General features: G+C 44.4%; 1 protein-coding gene across 3 annotated transcripts in view; it reads right to left on the bottom strand.

Annotated features, from left to right (window-relative positions):
• Window positions 1-4,308, bottom strand: part of rassf2b (Ras association domain family member 2b) — a 14,272-nt gene extending 9,964 nt beyond the window's left edge. The window contains exons 1-2 of one of the 3 annotated variants that reach the window (XM_083644432.1): window positions 4,169-4,308; window positions 190-209 (exon numbers count right to left, since the gene is read on the bottom strand). The gene's annotated coding sequence lies outside the window, so the exon portion shown is untranslated. Of the gene's footprint in view, window positions 1-189; window positions 324-4,168 lie in introns of those variants that run through there. The other 2 variants (XM_083644434.1, XM_083644433.1) reach the window with 2 other exon arrangements.
• Window positions 4,309-7,262: the final 2,954 nt, after the last annotated feature.

Below are 7,262 nucleotides of genomic sequence, written 5' to 3'. Positions count from 1 at the left end.
ACTCATAGTCATAACTTAACCAATGCCTCTACAAAACAGCAACTAAGGAAAGGTATTATTAAGAGCCAGGGAAAAACACTGAATGAGCATGGTGTGTGTGTGTGTGTGTGTGTGTGCGTGCGTGTGTGTGTGTGTGCGTGCGTGTGGGTGCTGCGTATGTATGTGTTACAAGACTATAAGAAGGCTTACCGTACTGAAGACTGTGAGATCTTGGTCGGCCACCGGGGAGGGAGCAGCAGTAGTGGAGAGAGACGGTGAAGAGAAGCAGAGACAGAGGCAGGTAGACTTTGTTAGTATCCTCAGAGGTCCCAAGCCGTCTGTCCCTACCTGACCACAGGGCCTTTCCGTCTGAGCCAGAGAGGTAACAGACTGGGAAGAGCAGGGGCGTCTGAAGGAAGCGCTCCCCTTCCGTTACTCATTCACTTCCTCCTTCACTGAGCCACTCACACAGGAAACTGACGCCAGGCCAGCCTTTGCATAGCCTGACTTCCTCAATTCAAACGGCACAGATGAATGATCATGCACACACAAACAAACTCTAGGCACAGGCAGATAAACAGAAAGTCACACACACGCACACACACACACGCACGCACACACACACGCACGCACGCACGCACACTGTCTCCCCTCTCTCCTCTCCCAATCTCTATCGCAGGACAAACATCTCAGATCAAACACATATAATGTGGGCTTTATTCTAAGGAGTGTAAACACAATATCAAAAGCCTCTGCTAAGAGCCGTGTGGCAGGCTTAAACACACAGCGCTGACAACCTCAATCTCTGACACCCAATGTGAGTGAATGAAATATTAAAACACCAATCAGCCCCGCGCTGTCAAGGCCTATCAATATTTCAGCACCTATATTAGACCCTGTCAACCGCTCAAACGCTCCCTATGACCCACACAATGGAAAGCATTAGTCTTTAATAGCATGGTCTTGCTCAAGGGCAGCGGTACTGGCAGACTCATTATTGGCCTAGTGGTCTGAGACGGGCGCGTGGCCTGCTGTCAAACCAAGACAATGTTGTCATTGTAGAAGAACAGCTCAAATTCTAAAAGGCAAACTAAACTGTCATCTAGTAACAAAATGTATCATGCTCTCATGTAGCCTCATCAACGTCAACATAAAGACATACATTATATCATATTGGACACGTTTCCTTTAACGCTGTGCTGCAATACTGCGCTAAATGTTGTAATGAACGGCTTCCATGTTGTGTGCTTGTGCCTCAGTATAATTGCTGTGGGATGAAAATCACACACCACCAAAATGCCAACTTTTCAGGAAGTGAGAAAGACAGCCTTGTCTTTAGCAGGGTGGTGACTGACATTGTTTTTTTCTACCTTATCCAATGGCTTCTGAAAGGGTTTCATATAAGCCTAAAAGCGGCTGGAGAATTCTCTCAACCCAATTAGGAGCATGTAATCATTTTAAATGAAGTGAAAATGTGAAAATCAGCCAAAATTGTTACAGAGTTGTGATGTTTTCACAAGCTCGACAACAGCATAGCTTAAAGAATGCACTCCATCTTCAATGCCTACATGTACAGTGTTTCCCCTAGAAAAAATGTCAGGCCTGGAGGGATTTCGACGGTGGGGGCCCTCGCTGGCGACGCTAAACTTTTAGCTAACCAGTTTGCATCTATGTTCGCAATGGCATCCCAAGTATCATCATACTATTATGGGATGCGATGCGAACAGTTGTATTATGGGATGTGCGTTTCCCAGGCAACGACACACGTTGACACATTTTGGAACAGTGCTGCACACTGGCACGATGCTCCTAAAAGCAAAATGCTTATTGTTTTGACTGATTTGGCATCTTCTATTACTGTCAACACTGTCAACACCAGTAGTAATATTATGCCATATAGGTTTACTAAGATTTTGGGGACAAAAAAACCCAAACAAAAACAAAAAACAAATAAATTCAATTTATTTCTGGCCTGGCGGGGGCGCCGTTGGCCTGGCGGGCCTGCCAGGCCTGTAGAATGGTAGGGGAAACACTGATGTATTATTTGATTCCATTAAACATGACATTCATTGGACAGAAAGTGAGAGAGGCAAGACTGAGATGGTATGGACATGTGCGGAGGAGGGAGGTGGGGTACATTGGGAGGAGGATGCTGGAGATGGAGCTGCCAGGAAAGAGGAGGAGGGGAAGGCCCAAGAGGAGGTTCATGGACGCAGTGAAAGAGGACATGCAGGCAGTGGGCGTGACGGAGGACGATGCAGAGGACAGAAACCGATGGAAACAGATGATCCGCTGTGGCGACCCCTGACGGGAATAGCCGAAAGAAGAAGAAGAAGAAACATGACATTCAAGAAGATATAACATAAAAATGACCCTGAGGTCTAACTAAACGGTTCCAAACCCTTTAGAACCCGCATGTTAGACACTCAGGTGAAGACATCTCTCTGGGCTTTTGGTCTGAAGCTAGCAGGGAGATAGTCTGGCAAGCGAGACTAGTCGGAACTACAGTAGTGGTTCTCAACATGGGGCCTGGGGACCACCAGGGGTCCTTGAAGAGGTTCCAGGCAGTCCGCAGCAAACCGATGAATTGTTAAGCTTCACCATTTTTACAAGACGTTAACACAATCAGACAATGTAGAAGAACGACTGTTTGGGGTCTGAGAGATCTCATCAGCTGGGAGGTGCGTGTGGACTAAATTAGGGTCCTCGATATGAAAAAGAGCTGAGAGTCACTGGACTACAACAGCAATGCAAACACAGCCAGTCTGTCCCACGTCTGACCCGGTCCACCACATGTCTGAGAGCAGGTTGCTGTTCTGCGTTCTGGACAGAACATGTCTGTGTCGTGGACAGGACTCCAAACATAGATCTTCTTGTTTCGCCCGAATTCCCCAATCCCATCACAACCACCACACCAGCCAATCCACATCCTCCACATCTTTCCCCTCTTATCACTCTCCTCTGCGTATGTGCCTTCATGCCAGACTTCACTCTCCACTTCTTACTTTCTGACCCATTTTTTGATTGTGAAACGCTCCCCACCGTGCCGTCTGTTTTCCCCATTCAGATCTCCTCCTGAGTTGCCTTCGCTTCCCCTTGTGAAAGACTGGAAGCCATCCACCCCGCTATTAAAACTCATGACCACAACTTCCTGACCCAACCCCCCAACGCCCGCCCCCCCCCCCCCCCCCCCAACCTCTCTCTCTCTCTTTCCCCATTGACACACATGCACGCTTGTTTTCTGCCCTCTTGCCCTGTGTGCCTCTGAACCTCTGTCAACTTCTTTGGCTGAAATGATGAATAGGTCCAAAAGCTTCGGCGCTTTCAACTCCACCAGCCCTTCTTCTCCTTCAGCCTCCACATTACTAATGCTCTGCCTCACTATTGTCACCATCGTCATGGCAACACCAAAAACATCTGAGGGTTCAAGAAACTAGCTCAGGAACACTGGGCCAAAAATAGTGCGTGCTCCACATCGAGACATCATTTGGGTTTGTTAAAAAACAACAACAGAGCAATAAATAAAACCACAAAAATATGCCTGGCTTTCACCTTCAGTGTAAATCTGGCTTCTTCTTCTTCCTCCTTCCTTCCCCAGGGCATGCTGAAACTGAATCTAGCCCCTATTAATATCTTATTAATGATTAATAAAAGGACTGACCAAAACATTAACAATTCACTCACGACTTTAGGAGTGGAAACTGTTTGGCAGAGGGTCAGTCCCAAAGCACTGCCTCTCTCCAGCCAGCCAGCCAGCCTGTGTGTGTGTGTGTGTGTGTGCGTGTGTATGTCTTAAGAATCCTGAGAGTCTACTGCTTGTTATATAACCTGTTCAAACACTGTTTTGTTAATACATAGCTATGTACACTGCTATACAGAGATGGTGATAAGAGCCAAGATTTCCACATTTGCTAGATATATGATAAAGACTGGACTGCCATGAAAATGCCACAGAGGCTATTTTGGGGATCAGATATGTGAATAAAATGCACCAAAATATGTCTGGTATGTGAAATGTCTAGTTTCCATAGGTGTCGGCTGTTTCAAGACACAGCATGCATGGTATTGTCTTGGTGTTTATGCTGTCAAAGGTCCATCTCCAGTTATGCTATGCTATCAAACTAACGTTACACACCCTGATCATACCGCTATCAGACAGATCCCCCATGATGAATATCAAGATACTTACGACGCCGCTTGTGCAGAGCATGAAGATATTTTCTCCAACCATGAAACCACGACTGCTCTCCTCCTTTCTCCCGCACACACACATGGGACACACGTTTGGACCGAAGTGGCCGTGCTCCTCCTCGCTGCCTCGCCTCGCGCTCCACTCCTCTCCTCCCGTCGGAAACATTCAGCGGTGCGTGCGCGTGCACGAGGAGCTGGTGTCGCGCGGAGAGCCCCATCTGTTGTAGCGTTGGACGCAGTAGCCAATCAGCGCACGACCCTGACGCCCCTTTGTTCGAGATGAATAATAAACCGGGGGAACCATATGGGGGGAGGGGGGGGGGGGGGGGGGCACGAAAACAATGCGACCCCCAATTTAGCTCACAGACACAATACAGCACAGACTGCTATTAAACCCAAATCACATCCAACTTCCAAGATGTGGATGGGGGAAATTGCGCAACTGCAGCATAAAAAAAATATGGCATACATAAACATACACAGTTGACTATTTCAAGACTGGAACATAAAAATTATGGCAGAAAGATGCTGGTAAAGTAGAACAACAGTGTGTCTGTGGCAATCTCATGTGGTGTCACCACGTTTGTAGATTGTAGAATCACCATAGTTTTCACTTGGGTAGCCTCATGGTATACTGTACACTGTCACAGCCAATTCATATACATGTATATAGGATATATATATATATACACATTCATACACACAATACACACACACACACACACACATATATATAATATATACATACACACATGCATACATACAGTATATTATATTTATTCCCTCCATCAGTAATCGGCTCAGTGACGGTCACATCTGCTTACCTTGTGGTGCCGAGGCTACACTGGTGTCAAATGAAGGTGAAAGGCTTCTAGACACAACTAGGCCTAATCTCTTTACCAACAGGCTGACTGTCAGAGAAACATGGGGGAAGGACAGAGAGGGATGTTAGTTGCAATGAAAACACTGAAAAACTGTTTGTGTTCCAACTTGGGAAAAACAGACAGCTCTCATAAGTTTCTACAACCAATGAAGACAACAGACCATATTCATTCTGTAACATCTTATTAAATAGTTATTGGAACAAAGAATAGAACAATTTGTTGCTACAATTAGTATACAATTTCTCCTCCAGAATGTTTAGCACACTGTACTCCATTCAATATACATTTTTCAATTTTCTTTTTACATCTATTTAAAGTTTCTCAGCTCTTTTTTTGATTTGTATCGACACTGTTAACATGAACAGAAAGCAATGCTAGAATAAAAAAATACAATATGAAATGTTCTAACAAAAGGATTCCACCAAACCAAACCACAGATTGACTTTTAAATAAAAAATACAATAAAATGGGTCGCTTTCCAGCATGATTTAAGATTAAAATGTATGATTTATTTCTTACAAATATTTGTTTGTAAAAACATAAAAATGATGTATAAAAAAAACACAAGAAACAACACCGAAAACGAGAAAACACTTGAGATAGACAAAAGTATATTCTTCAGGTAGCACCCCCTTCAAAATAACTGAAAGGGATTGATTTCATGTCATACACCTCATGGCCACCATCTTAAGGAGCCATCTTTAATCAATTCCATTGGCTCACAGTATGTGACTCAAGCTCAAGGAAGAGAGTGTGGTTTTGTAAAATGCAAGGCGTTAAGAGGTTTCAATGCTGTAACAACCATGTGAGAGACTCTCAGGGTTGGGGAGTAGTAACAGAATACATGTATTTAAAATACAGTATTTAAAATACAAAATATTAGTAACTATATTCCATTAGTTTAAATTGGTGGTATTCTGAATACAGTTACTGTCTGTAAAAATAGATTATAGATTACTTACTCTAAAGGGATTACTTTTTGTTGTATTTGCTCTAAAATTCATGAGGCACACATTTCCCATAAACAAGATTAAAAAATATGCGCAACAATTTGTGCGTGCGCAGTGCACCTGCCACACACCACAAGAGAATGGCAATGTCGGAGGAGACACACAACCAGGAAGCCATCCATGTAAGCAACTGTTAACTACATTCAAAGTGACCCAGACAAATGGGCTAAGCAAGACGATTTTGAAGTATTCCAAAAGTAATCCAAAGTATTCAGAATATGTCACTTAACTTGAGTAATCTAATGGAATACGTTACAAATTACATTTTTGGGCATGTATCCAGTAATCTGTAGTGGAAATATCTTTTAAAAGTAACCCTCCCAACACTGGAGACTCCGCACAAGTCCATTACAAATACCTGCCTCTCATGAAAGAGAAAGCACCACAACAACTGGAAGTCTAAAGGTCCAAGTCAAGAGGAAGCTGTCTTTAGGCACCGATATGGACCCTAAACGTCCATCTTGACCATCAGGGAGGGGAAAAATGTAACGGACCATGAGGCCAGTTAAGACCAAGAGGCTCTTAACAAGGTGGCCAGCCAGTGTCTCCTCCCGCATCCACAAACCTCAACAGCAAGACTTTCAGTGGGGAGAGTAAAAAAGGAAACAAAAAACAGGTAGACTAAAACTGAAAGGACACTGCTATCATACTTTCACTGAAGGGTAAAGAGAGAGGGGCGGAGAGTGGAGGAAGGATGTGGTGAGAGGAGTATACTGCTAGTTGCATTAACAAGAAGTGATACAGCAGAAAACTGGGTGGAAGATTTTGCATGTGGTTTTTTATGTGTGCAGGTACAAAAGAGTTCACCATAAGAGGTGCCAAAAGTGTCAATTAACACCCTCCATATGTCCCTCTCTGAAAGGGAAGACACGGAGGGAGGGAAGGGGGGGGGGGTGGAGAGATGCCCTCTGACCTCTACTGGGTCCCCTGTTCCTGGCTGTTCTGGAGCCACAAACAGACTCCCACATCAGGTACAGTGTGGCAGTAACAAGCCTCTAAATAAACCAGTGGCTGCTCCGTTACCCCATGACACTGCCTCCACACACTCCTGCAAGCAATCCGGATCACAAACATTTAAATAAGAACACAGAGCTTTTAGATTTGCAGGTTCTGCACCGTTTCTCTGGTGTTCTCTTCAAGGTTTAGTGGTCACTAGCTAACTGTGCTATAAAAGTCTAAGGTCCAAAAATGTCAGATT

The sequence above is a fragment of the Poromitra crassiceps genome (genome assembly GCF_964638095.1).
Source record: "Poromitra crassiceps genome assembly, chromosome: 10".
Classification (NCBI taxonomy): Eukaryota; Metazoa; Chordata; class Actinopteri; order Beryciformes; family Melamphaidae; genus Poromitra; species Poromitra crassiceps.
Note: the sequence above shows the minus strand (reverse complement) of the source record. Positions and strands in the feature narration are given on the sequence as shown.